This window comes from Vanessa cardui, chromosome 23 (genome assembly GCF_905220365.1).
Source record: "Vanessa cardui chromosome 23, ilVanCard2.1, whole genome shotgun sequence".
Lineage (NCBI taxonomy): Eukaryota > Metazoa > Arthropoda > Insecta > Lepidoptera > Nymphalidae > Vanessa > Vanessa cardui.
In genome coordinates, this window is record NC_061145.1 from 1,230,309 (window position 1) to 1,242,879 (window position 12,571).

Sequence of the window (12,571 nt, forward strand, 5' to 3'; positions counted from 1 at the left end):
TTATTTGTTACGTCTTAACTCAACCGTAATATAATTTTGCAAATATTTTTTGAGGTATATAGTAAACGACGTAAGGAAAGTATGTCCTATTATATAATAGCCCTATTATATATTTGTGCGAGCTCGTTTGGGTAGGTACCACCCACTCATCAGATATTCTACAGCCAAAGAATAGTGCTTAGTATTGTTGTGATCCGGTTTGAAGGGTGAGTTAGCCAGCGTAACTACACGCACAAGGGACATACCATTTTAGTTGGTGGCATATTGGTGATGTACGGAATGGTTAATATTTGTAACAGCGCCACTGTCTTTGGACTGTGGTGATCACTTACCATCAGGTGGCCAATACGCTCGTCCGCAAACCTACAGCATAAAAAGACTAAACACTGCCCACTATTCACAGCTCAAAATTAAGTCTCTTACTAAAAAAATTACACATAAAAACTCAAGAGCGATCCAAAAGGAATTAACTTAGACTTCGTGTAATAAATAATATCATAACCTAGCTGATACAAATTACACACACATAGAAACGTGCACACTGATAAAACATTCACAATAAACACCAGCAAATATACGAAACAAAACTCAATCTGTAACCGAAGAACACGTGTAAAATATTCATATAAAAACGAGCCTTCGAAATCATCACATAATATAAAGCCGCGTACCCCACGGAGTCTGTCTATCTGAATGCGATAAAATCAAAGACTAGTGAATAGATTTTCATATGGTTTTCACCAATGAATTGATTAAAGAGGAAGGTTTAGTCATATATACCTTCATACATACAACAACAACAACAGCCTGTAAATTCCCACTGCTGGGCTTCTAAAGGCTTCCTCTCCCTTTTTGCGGGTTGGTGGAATACACATGTGGCAGAATTTCTATGAAATTTGTCACATACACTGGGCCATCTCGACTCATACATATGTAGTTATATTTAACTAATATTGTATTTTTAAATGTTGAAAAAGAATAACTGAGTTTCCTGTCGGTTTGTGGTAGAATCTACATTCCGAACCGATCGTAGTTTCACTGAATTTAGTTCATTTCAAAAGTGTAAAATTAGCCTTCTTGAATAAAGTATATTTTCGTTTTGAATTTTGATTTAAGCTGTCGGAAGAAAATATTCCCAATGGGAGTCCCATGAGGGTTATATTACACCGCTATTTTTTCCGAGGGAAGCAGGGATAGACAGCTAGTATAGATATAAAAGTAATGTTACGATAAACGTTTTAGAAATGATTGCTAAAAATCACATCTGATACGAAATCTCATTATACTTAATGTGGTTGAATTTACTCGCGGGAATCGTTAGCAGAGGCCGCTTAAGGCTGCTTTCGTAATGGACTCGTTTAATAGAAGCGATATTTAATCTATTTAACGAGGTAATTTGATTGAAAAATATGGTTATATAAATAGGCAAAGTTATATGATAGTAACAACGTAAGCTATATATTAAGTGCGTATAATAATAACATTAAATGCTTAAATGTATACCAATAGGAATTAAAAATAGTTACTGAATAAATCTTTATCGTGTGAAATGGTAGCAAGAATACTAGCGGCATGTAGTGTGTATGTAATAATATGTTACCTAATATATATAAAAATTAAAATAGAAAACACACACATACAAAAAGGCACAAACACAAGAGTTTATTCAGAATATAATTAAGTGATCCACCTGGTTTCATACGGGTAAAATTTATTAACAAAGAAAATAATAATTGGGCTTTATATAAGAATTATTTAACCATATACATTTAAGATTTAAAAATAGTTACTGTACAATTCATGACCGCGTGGAATGGTGGCAATAATAGTAGCGGCATTTCCGCGTTGAATGCCAATTCCGATCCTCTGGGCAAAAAAACAAGCGCGTAACGAGTAAATATTAAGAAAGATACAAATTTATTTAGTAATATTTATCTATTTATTTAAAATATAAGCAGTAGCTATCAAAATGAAAATCATAATAAACTTTATTCAAGTAGGCTTTTAAAATCACTTTTGAATCGTCATTTAACAATTAAGTGAAATTACCACCGGTTCGGAAAATAGATAATATCAAGAAGAAGCGTCAAGAAACAATTTATATCATTTACAATGAGATAAATAAGAAATTTTAATAACATTACATTACATTAAAATTTCTCTGATACGCAATTGTGTGAAAAACAGGTCAGATCTGTCCATGGATTATAGATTCAAATTAGGGTCATTTTAACTGCCAATGACATTTTTTTATTGTTATAGCTGCCTATTCGACCGTAAATTTCACATCGAACGATTTTCTGGTTGCAAATAATTTGGAATCGGTGATTTATTTTAGAGTTATTTGCATCGACATGTCATTTTACTTCTTCGATAAACATTGTTATAGCTTTGTTAATATGCATATCTAAACATGTAATAAACTTGGAGTGTCTGTTTGTAATATTAAAATAGCTCTTTTCACTCAATGTATATGTACATATACCAAAATAACAATTTTTACATCTGTCTATTTGTTAGGACTAATCTCTGGAACGGCTGGACCGATTTTGCCGGGACTTTATTTGGCAGATAACTGATATAATAAGGAGTAACTTAGGCTAAATTGTTGTTTTTTTGTTCAAAAACGTACAAGGTTGCAGGCACAGCCAGTTATAAATATAATTTACTAGCGGCCCGTTTCGGCTTCGCGCGTGTACAATGCTGATACTAAATATACTACAGAATTTTTCTTGTTTCTTTTCGAATCAAATTAAATCAAATCAAATCAAAATAAACTTTATTCAAGTAGACTTTTACAAGCTGTTTTGAATCGTCATTTTACAATTAAGTGAAGCTACCACTGGTTCAGAAAGTAGATTCTACCGAGAAGAACCGGCAAGAAATTCAGCAGTTACTCTTTTTTAACATTTTAAAATAGAAAGTCATGTTAGTTAAATACAATTATTTAAATTTATATATCCTGCGTGGAAGTCAACAGATATTAGTATATTAATATATTATCCATGCATTGTGTACAAAATCCTTCCTCTCGAATTACTCTATCTATAAAAAAAAAACTGCATCAAAGTCAAGGGTAATTCTAAAGATCTAATCATATATATGGACAGACATAGGTAAGCGACTTTGTTTAATACTATGTAATAAATACATCCAGCCACTGGAAATTCGAATTCATGTTTTTTTCAGACATACTCATAAAATCTCAAGCGAGATACGAATATCGGGTGTGCGAATCTCCCGAGAACTCTTTGAAACACGATCCGTTCCGTGTCACGGCGCGTGACACCTGATGTCCTTGCTGATATTGAATAACTCAATAGTCAGACGATATTTGATGATAGATTTGAGAGCCGAGATGACCCAGTGGTTAGAACGCGTGCATCTTAACCGATGATTTCGGGTTCAAACTACCACTATAAATATGTACTTAATTGTTTATAATTCATCTCGTGCTGGGCGGTGATGGAAAACATCGTGAGGAAACGTGCATGTGTCTAATTTCATCGAAATTCTGCCACATGTGAATTTCACCATCCCGCATTGGAACAGCGTGGTTGAATATGTTCCAGACCCTCTTCTTAATGGGAGAGGAGGCCTTAGCCCAGTAGTGGGAAATTTCCAGGCTGTTACTTTACTACTACACAGACGATATCGTTAAATACAAAGACGCTTTCAATGTTTCACTACTTCACAAATATCAAAATTGCAAAGAATCCAGTTCTCACATGCAGGATCAACCAATAAGTGCAACTTAAATTATTTAATTTATATTTATAATTAATTAGGTGATCAGCGCAGGAAAATATCAACAATAAATGAGCTAAAATTGTATTCACCATTCCGCATATAGCTAAGTGAAGTATAATCCCAACCTTCTCCTAAAAAGATGGACTTGGCTCAGTAATTTGACAAACATTAACTACATTATATTATACTAGTGTCGCCCACGGTTTGACTCGCGTTTTAGGGGCTAGGTTGTGATGTGTTAGGCAAAAAAGTAGCCTATGTCCTTCCTATGAGTTGAACTTTGCTTAATACCATATTTAATCAAATTCGGTTAAGCAGTTTGGTAGTGAAAGAGCGACACACAGACAGACAGAGTTATTTTCACATTTATAATATTAGTACCTTGTTTTCGCCTTTACATTTATAACGGGAAGTACAGCATACGTTTATTTATTTCTACTATATATCTTAATAGCTCTGCTTATCATTTACGAACAAGGCTTCATGACCTGGGTACAGTTGTCAATCAAATATCAAGAGTTTTCAACTGAAGGTCGACTCGACGGTACTTATATATTGACAGATAATCACTGTGTATCATGCGAGTGTCGTGATTGCCCAGTGGATTAAACAAGTAGGTCTTAATCGAAACAACGGGTTCATATAATTTGACACATTTATTTGCGTTAACAACAACAGAGCCCAGCAGTGGGAAATTTGTAAATTTCCCACTGCTGGGCTCCTCACTCTTTGAGGAGAAGATTAGGAACATGTTCCACCCCGCTGTTCCAATGTGGGTAGGTGGAATACGCATGTGGCAAAAATTCTATGAAATTAGACACATGCAGGTTCCCTTACGATGTTTTCCTTCACCGCCGAGCACGAGATGAATTATAAACACAAATTAAATACATGAATAGCGGTGCTTGTCTGGGTTTGAACCCGCAATTATCGGTTAAGATGCACGCGTTCTAACCACCGGGCCATCTCGGCTAGGTACAGACAGCGGTAAGCAATTTTATTTTATACGAGCTGTGCCCGCGATCTTTTACGCGTTTGAATTTAACAAAAAAAATATTGTAGCTTAAGTTACTCCTTATTATATCAGTTATCTGCCAGTGAAAATCCCGTAAAAATTGGTCCAGCCGTTCCAGAGATTAGCCGGAACAAACAGACGGACAGAGAGAAAGCTAAAAAATGTAAAAAATAATATTTTGGAATATGTACCGTGTATAAATACATATGCGTTGATTAAAAAAGCGCTATTTTAATATTACAAACAGACACTCCAATTTTATTATATGTATAGACTATGTAATGATTACTTTACCTACCCAGATATCCTATTAATCACATATTTTAATAAAGAGTATTTTGAAACCACAGACAGACAAATAAATTTTACTTGTTAGCATTAACATAGGTACGTTGCTGGGTTACCCTTATTTGCCCGTTCAAATCTTTCGTCAGTGCAAACAGTGTTGACGTGAAACTTATAACTTGCGTGATCAGTACAAGCTTGAGTTTTGTTTACCTTCAAGAAGCTAGCGGAAAATGTTTTACACGTTCGATAAATAAATATAAAATTAAGTCAATCGTTCGTATGAAATTGCTTAGTGTGTTTATACCACAGACTTCATAAAATTTAGACCTCTCATAGAGTTCTTTTAAAATATATTAAATCGATTTTTGTTTGTTCTTATTCAAATATAAAAAATCGAAAAAAAACTTAGTTAAATTAATATATCACAAGAAATGACTATTCTAGTCCATTCTCTACAGCGTATAAAATTACGAGGTTTTCATGGGTACGTCGCGTTCGATACCCGGCCGAGTCCATGTAGAAAAAAAAGTTCATGATTTTTCTATGTTGCTTCTTAGCTATGTGTTTGTGTTACCGTCGTTACTTCTGATTTCCATAACAAGTGCTTTAGCTACTTACATTGGGATCAGAGTAATGTATGTGATGTTATCCAAAATTTATTATTTATTACTTATACATCATCATCATCATCATCATCATCAGCCCGTTTTTGTATACTGCTGGACATAGGCCTCTCCCAGTGCACGCCACTATGGTCTTTCTCCGGCTAATCGCATCCAGCTCCTGCCTGCCGCCTTGCGTATATCGTCACTCCACCGTGCCTGCGGACGTCCTACACTACGTTTGCCGAGACGAGGTCTCCACTCTAGAACACGTTTTCCCCAACGGTTGTCGGTTCTACGACAAATATGACCAGCCCACTGCCACTTCAGCTTACTAATCCGGTGGGCTATCTCGATGACTTTGGTTCTTTGATGGATCACCTCATTTCTGATTACTTATACTCTCATATGAATATGCAGAATAAGTAATTTTGAAAGACGGAAAGACGGTATATTAATACCACATTATAATATTATAATGTTCTAAAAATTCTAAAAATAAATATCTGGATTGTTCTCAATCGATGTGCAGTCATGTGTGCATGTACTCTGCGCTTAACAAGCACACACTTGACGTGAGAGGTTCGTCAGGGATTAATGAAAGGTTCTATTTTTAATGATATTTTACTTTACCTAGTTTCATATTGGTCAGGAAAACTGCATTTATGGGTGAATATATTCAGTTCTTAATAAAATAAAACGGGAAATTAATAACTTATAACATTAATAGTAATTAAATTTGGCTAAATATGATAATAGTATCCTATTTTTATCCACAGCATCTTGATTTCTAAGACATTTTCTGTGTCCAAATCAGCTTTTGCCAGCGGTTTTTCCAAGCTGATACCCTATAATATGATAGTGATACCCTTGGAACCTATCAAAAGAAGAGACTAGACCTTTCTTAAACTCCAGGAATGCACCTGCAAGTACACCAGTGTTGTAGATACCCAAGGGCAGTGTAGTCACTTCCATCACCACCACCACTTCCATCAGGTAAGCCTCCCGTTTGTCACCTATACTATAAAAACAAACAGTCTTCATCACGAAAAGATAGACCAATGAGAGAGAAACATCCAGATGAGAGAAGATCCAGTGGTAAGAACGCGTGAATCTTATCCGATAATTGCGGGTTCAGGCAAGCACCATGAATTTTCTGCTGTGGAATATCTGTGTACTTTCTCCTCAAAGTCAGAGGTTAACCTAGTAGTAATTGCACCTTAAAAATATATGCGAGCAAGGTTATTTATGAATTGAGTCATTCTTTCAAATTTACCGTCTGGTGGTCCATTTGACCGAATATAAATTACACAAAATAAATATTGAATATGAAGGCTTTATTGAAAATATTTTAAATATAAGGCTTTTAATCATAAACAAATAGATACATGGCTGTTTGTCAAGCCTGATAGTTATTTACTTTGTATTATTGATACTATATTATAAGATACCGCGTATACTCTACATTGCTGGCAACATGTGCAACATATACAGCCTGTAAATTTACCACTGTTGGGCTAAGGCCTCCTTCTAATGTGAAGAGAACGTTTGTAGCATATTCCACCACGTTACTCCAATGCGGGTTGGTGGATTCACATATGACAGAATTTCGTTGAAATTAACTTTTCATTTACTGCTGAGCACGATTTGAATTATAAGCTCAAATTAAGCACATAACAATTCAGTGGTGCTTGCCTCGGTTTGAACCCAGAATCATCAGTTAAGATATACGCTTTCTAACCTTTAGGGTATCTCGACTCTTGGCCCTCAGCAACCAATCTATACTTATATACACAGGTGAAGAGCAAGTTTAATATAAAGTTGTATTAGTGATTAAACAACGACTGATATAATTATCTTACAGTATCTTATCGTTTGCACTGAAATTCTCAAGATCAACGACCTAAAATAGCCTATTTATTATATAGCCTGATAGTTCTGTAAACTCGACAAAGACAAGGAAAAAATATCGATCATTCTTCATAACATGAAGCTTGATGCACACCATCATTTTGAAATAAAGATTTTACTCATTATTAATAGCGTACGTCAATATATTGTGTTTGATTTTTTTTTGACAATTAACGGATGCATAGTATGCGTAGAACTTATCATGCCAGTTTGAACAGCTTGCGGATTGCAACGGCTTCAAACATTTTCTATATTCAAAATTTACATAGCAAAGATTAGTTTTGCAGTTCAGTAGCTTGAAAGCGGAACGAACTAGCCTTAAGTTTTACTCTGTGTGACTTTACGAAATCCATTAGTTACATTTGTAACTTCGGAGATCAAGACTTTGTTCAACCTTAGGAATATCATTGATTTCTTCACAAGAATCTTAAAAGTAAAGTAAATTGTGTAATAATTACTTAATTACTCTATACTAAATATTATTAATGTAAATGTAACTCTTACTGTTTGTCTGTCGCTCTTTCACTACCAAATCACAAAACCAAATTTGATGAAACTTCATCATCATCATAATCATCAGCCCGTACCCGTCCAATGCTGGACATGGGCCTCTTCAAGTGCACGCCACTGTGGTCTTTCTCCGGCTACTCGCATCCAGCTCCTGCCTGGAATCTGGCAGGATGCGATGAAACTTGGTTGAACCAAATTGGAACTCTAAGCAAGGACATGGATACTTTTTTGCCAAACACAGTCATGACAACCAAACTCCTCAAACACGAGCGAAGCCGCGGTTTATAAATAGTTATAGAATATGTTAAATTTTCATTTTTACTTATTAAATGAAAATAAATCTCTTAACAATGATGCTACATTTAAAAATCGTCTTACAAACCACGTCCTTCAACCTTTTCACTCCACTTGATCACCTTCTTACATTTCCTTCCTTCCGGACTATTTCGTTCGTCACATCCCACATGACATGGTCACTTAAAGGAACCCTTATTTGGGTGTTTCGTCACGACTCGAAACATATGTCATGAATCTAACAACATCTTCAATCAAAATTTGGGTAAGCTTCATAACTTTTAATAGAATTACTGTTATTATTGTTATTAAGATCTATTATCGTGTGCTTAGTATGAGCGATAATCTTTACTGATCGAGAATGACATATTACGTCGCAATTATTTGATGTTTAGATTTAAAAGGTACTAAGAGTTAAAGACTTGATAAAGGAATGAATTTGAAAACTGACGAAGGTTTACTTACTCTGACTGTAAACATGTCCATATGTATGCTTAGATTTTTAGAACTACGCAACGGATTTTAGGAAATAAAGGAAATTAGGAACATACTTAATAATGCTCATATTTATACTTAAACGTGCTAGCCAAACCAGCTTTGTGTGCAGGTAATTTATTATTTGACAAAAAATATTGTTAAAGATTTTGTGTTATTAAGAAAATGATCGATTGAAGTCATATTAAATTGTACAAGTATAAACTACGTATGATTATAATTATTATTCAGGAAACAGCGATCCCATCATGAATTTATATAACTATTATAGTTAAATACGATTAAAATACTATACATACATAGGTATATTGTTAGGTATATATCTTAGTAATCGCCCGCGGTTTCGTTCACCTTTAAGTGGTCGTCGTGTTTTCTTCCTTAGAATTCACTTGGTTCATACTAAATTTCATCAATTTTGGTTCAGTAGTTTAGCCGTGAGCAAGACACAAACAGACAGTGATTGGTTTTGCATTAATAATACGGATTATTAAAAAGTGGTTAAGAGTCCTACTTCTTACTCTCATTGTTTTCCTATGTTTATGAACTATATAGAGTAGTATCTATGCATAATGTAAATCTATATACATATAACAAAATCGTAAGTCGAAATCTGTAGATGGAAGATATTTGAGAAAATATATTACTGTTGTATTTATGAAAAGAAAAAGATCACAGAATATGTAATATATGACTATTAGAATTTGTCTGCTAATGCGTCTGTATCGAGAGTCGAGATGGCCCAGTGGTTAGAACGCCTGCATCTCAATCGATGATTGCGGGTTCAAACCCAAGCAAGCACCGCTGATTCATGTGCTTTATTTATCCTTATAATTCATCTCGTGCTCAGCGGTGAAGAAAAACATCGTAAGGAAACCTGCATGTGACAAATTTCATAGAAATTGTGCCACATATGTATTCCACCAACCCGCATTCAAACAGCGTGGTGGAATATGTTCCAAACCTTCTCCTCAAAGAGAGAGTAGGCTTTTAGCCCAGCAGTGGGAATTTACAGGCTGTTGTTGTTGTTGTTGTGTCTGTATATATGTATGTATGTGTGTGTATATGTCAACCGTATACACACACATACCCCTACTTTTGAGGCTTAAAATCACGCGACCGGAGTCGCGAGCATCAGCTAGTAGTAAATAAACTGGACTAAATACTCAATGGTAGTAATAATATATATTTAAATTTGCGTTCCACGAAAATGAGTCCTGTTTGATCAAACATACAATCTTCAAGCGCGTTAGTATGAAAGGTACTTATTGACATACAATCTACTGACGAGACCCTACAAATAAATTAACCAATTATTCATGACAGCCCTTGAACCCAACCCTTAGCCAACTATTAATCCATTAGCCCTCAAAGGATCATTAATGAAACGTGACACGCTTGTACCACTCTATAATTATTGATTACTTATTGGTTCGTTGCATTCCCTCCTGTATCGCCATAATTACGCGTTACAAATACACTTTTACAACCTCTAATGAGCTCGTATTATAAGACGTAACACTTCCTTGCTTTGAAATCAAAATCAAAATATTCTATAATGTGGACCTGCCCCAGCTTCGCACGGGTGTAATATACTAAATATACTCCTAAAATAATCAGTGTTTATTTACAATATTGTACATGTATCATATACAAAAGCCATCCTCTGGAATCACTTTATCTATTAAAAAAACCGCATCAAAATCCGTTGCGTATTTTTAAAGATCTACATACATAGGGATATAGAGGCAGAAAATGTAGTGATAAGAATTTAAACCATCATGGTTATTTGTAATCATGCGACACTTAAACAAGACATTAGTAGGTAATGTCGAAATATCGAGCTCCTCCAACTAAAAATAAAAAAGGTGGTAAATATAACGTATTAAATTACTGGAAAAAATCTTTATTAAATTGGGCTGATTAGAAAACTGTTATGTATTCAGGTTATCAGTATTGAATTCAATAGAAAATCTCCCGATTCGCAAAGTAGGTTCTACCTAGAGATAATCATATCGGCAAAATACAATTAACTTTGTATATATCCCGCTTAGAAAACAACGAACACTAAGTCCATTTTTATCTTTGATGATATAATCCTGTAATATACTTTATTTATCAATATTTTTTGACACATACATTAAATTTTGTAATGGGCGAAGTCATATAACTGTGGAATCTTGTTAAGCGAATACCCGTGCCCCAGGAAGGATGTATTAACTTTGCGAGGTAGGAAAGTAGGTGTTATTAGTTTACCTTCCCTCCTCGTGTCTATTGTAAGCAGAAGCTGTAAGTATACCTTCATAAAAATATCCCGGAAGAAGTTTTGATGGGCGGGAAAATTGGAATTGGAAGAATCCAAAACCTTATTTCCGCATTGAATACACAGACAGAAAATCGAAAGATGAAAGGTCTTATCGTACTATATTTGAGCGATTTGACAAAACAAACTTTCGGCTTCATTTCTTTCTGTAGATAGCAGTGAATTAAATGCCTTAACGCCAACTTCATCATGTTTGGTTTTTAAAAGTAATATATACGTACGTAAATATATAAAAATTTTCTATGGTGTTTCTTTTATGAGCCTTTATCAACCGACTTCAAAAAGGAGGAGGTTATCAATTCGTCTGTATTTTTTTTTTTTTTTTTTTTTTTTGTTTGTTACCTCATAACTTTTTACTGGGTGGACCGATTTTGATATTTTTTTTTTTGTTTGAAAGGTAATGCTTCCCGTGGGGTCCCATTTTTTTTAAATTTTTTTCTGATGATGGTATCCGTATGAAAACGACATAAGTCTTAAATTTGCAATATGTATATGCGCGACAAATAGGTGAATAACTCAAAATCACGTTAACCAATTTCGATGATTCTTTTTTTATTATAAAGGATATACTTTAAGGGTAGTTTGGTGAAAGTTTGGTAAGGTTCTGAGCACAGGATCTATGACAAATTAAGGGAACGGGAGGGAACGGAACAATTCTGAGGAGCACGTTAGCAATACTCGGTCGAATCTTTTATTTATGGGTTACTTGGATATTTGAATCACCTTCCGGAACGTGGTTATGTTCATGTAATTGTCATAATCGAATATTATAATCAACTAGCGACCCGCCCCGACTTCTCACGGGTGCAATACTGATACTAAATGTACTAAAGAATTTGTTTATTTACGACATCACATTGCAAACTTCTAAAATTGTCAGTGTTTCTTTACTATATTGTTCATTTATTATATACACAAACCTTCCCCTTGAATTACACTATCTATTAAAAAAAAACGCATCAAAATCCGTTGCGTAGTTTTAAAGATATAGGGACAGAGAAAGCGACTTTGTTTTATACTATGTATTGACGGAACTCCTAAACGGCTTACAGTTAGGGTGCGATTTGGGGCAGAATTTCTTTCTGTCTTTCATTAAATTTTGTGTATATGATGTGATGTCATATGATGTACGATATAGCATACGAATAGCTCTTTTGCAAAGTTATTTTACTGAGGTCGATTACAGCTCATTGAAGGGTGGTTGTAGTTTATGCCGCATAACGTATTCAAGCCGCATTTTCGAAAGTCTATTTTTGCTTTATTCGAAAGTTTCTTTTGAAATTGTTCCTGAAGTAGTTTCTGATTCATATAAACGGCACGCTTAATATATATATCCATATTAAGAAAAAAATGTTAGTCTATATCAGCCTCACTTAAAATCAAAAA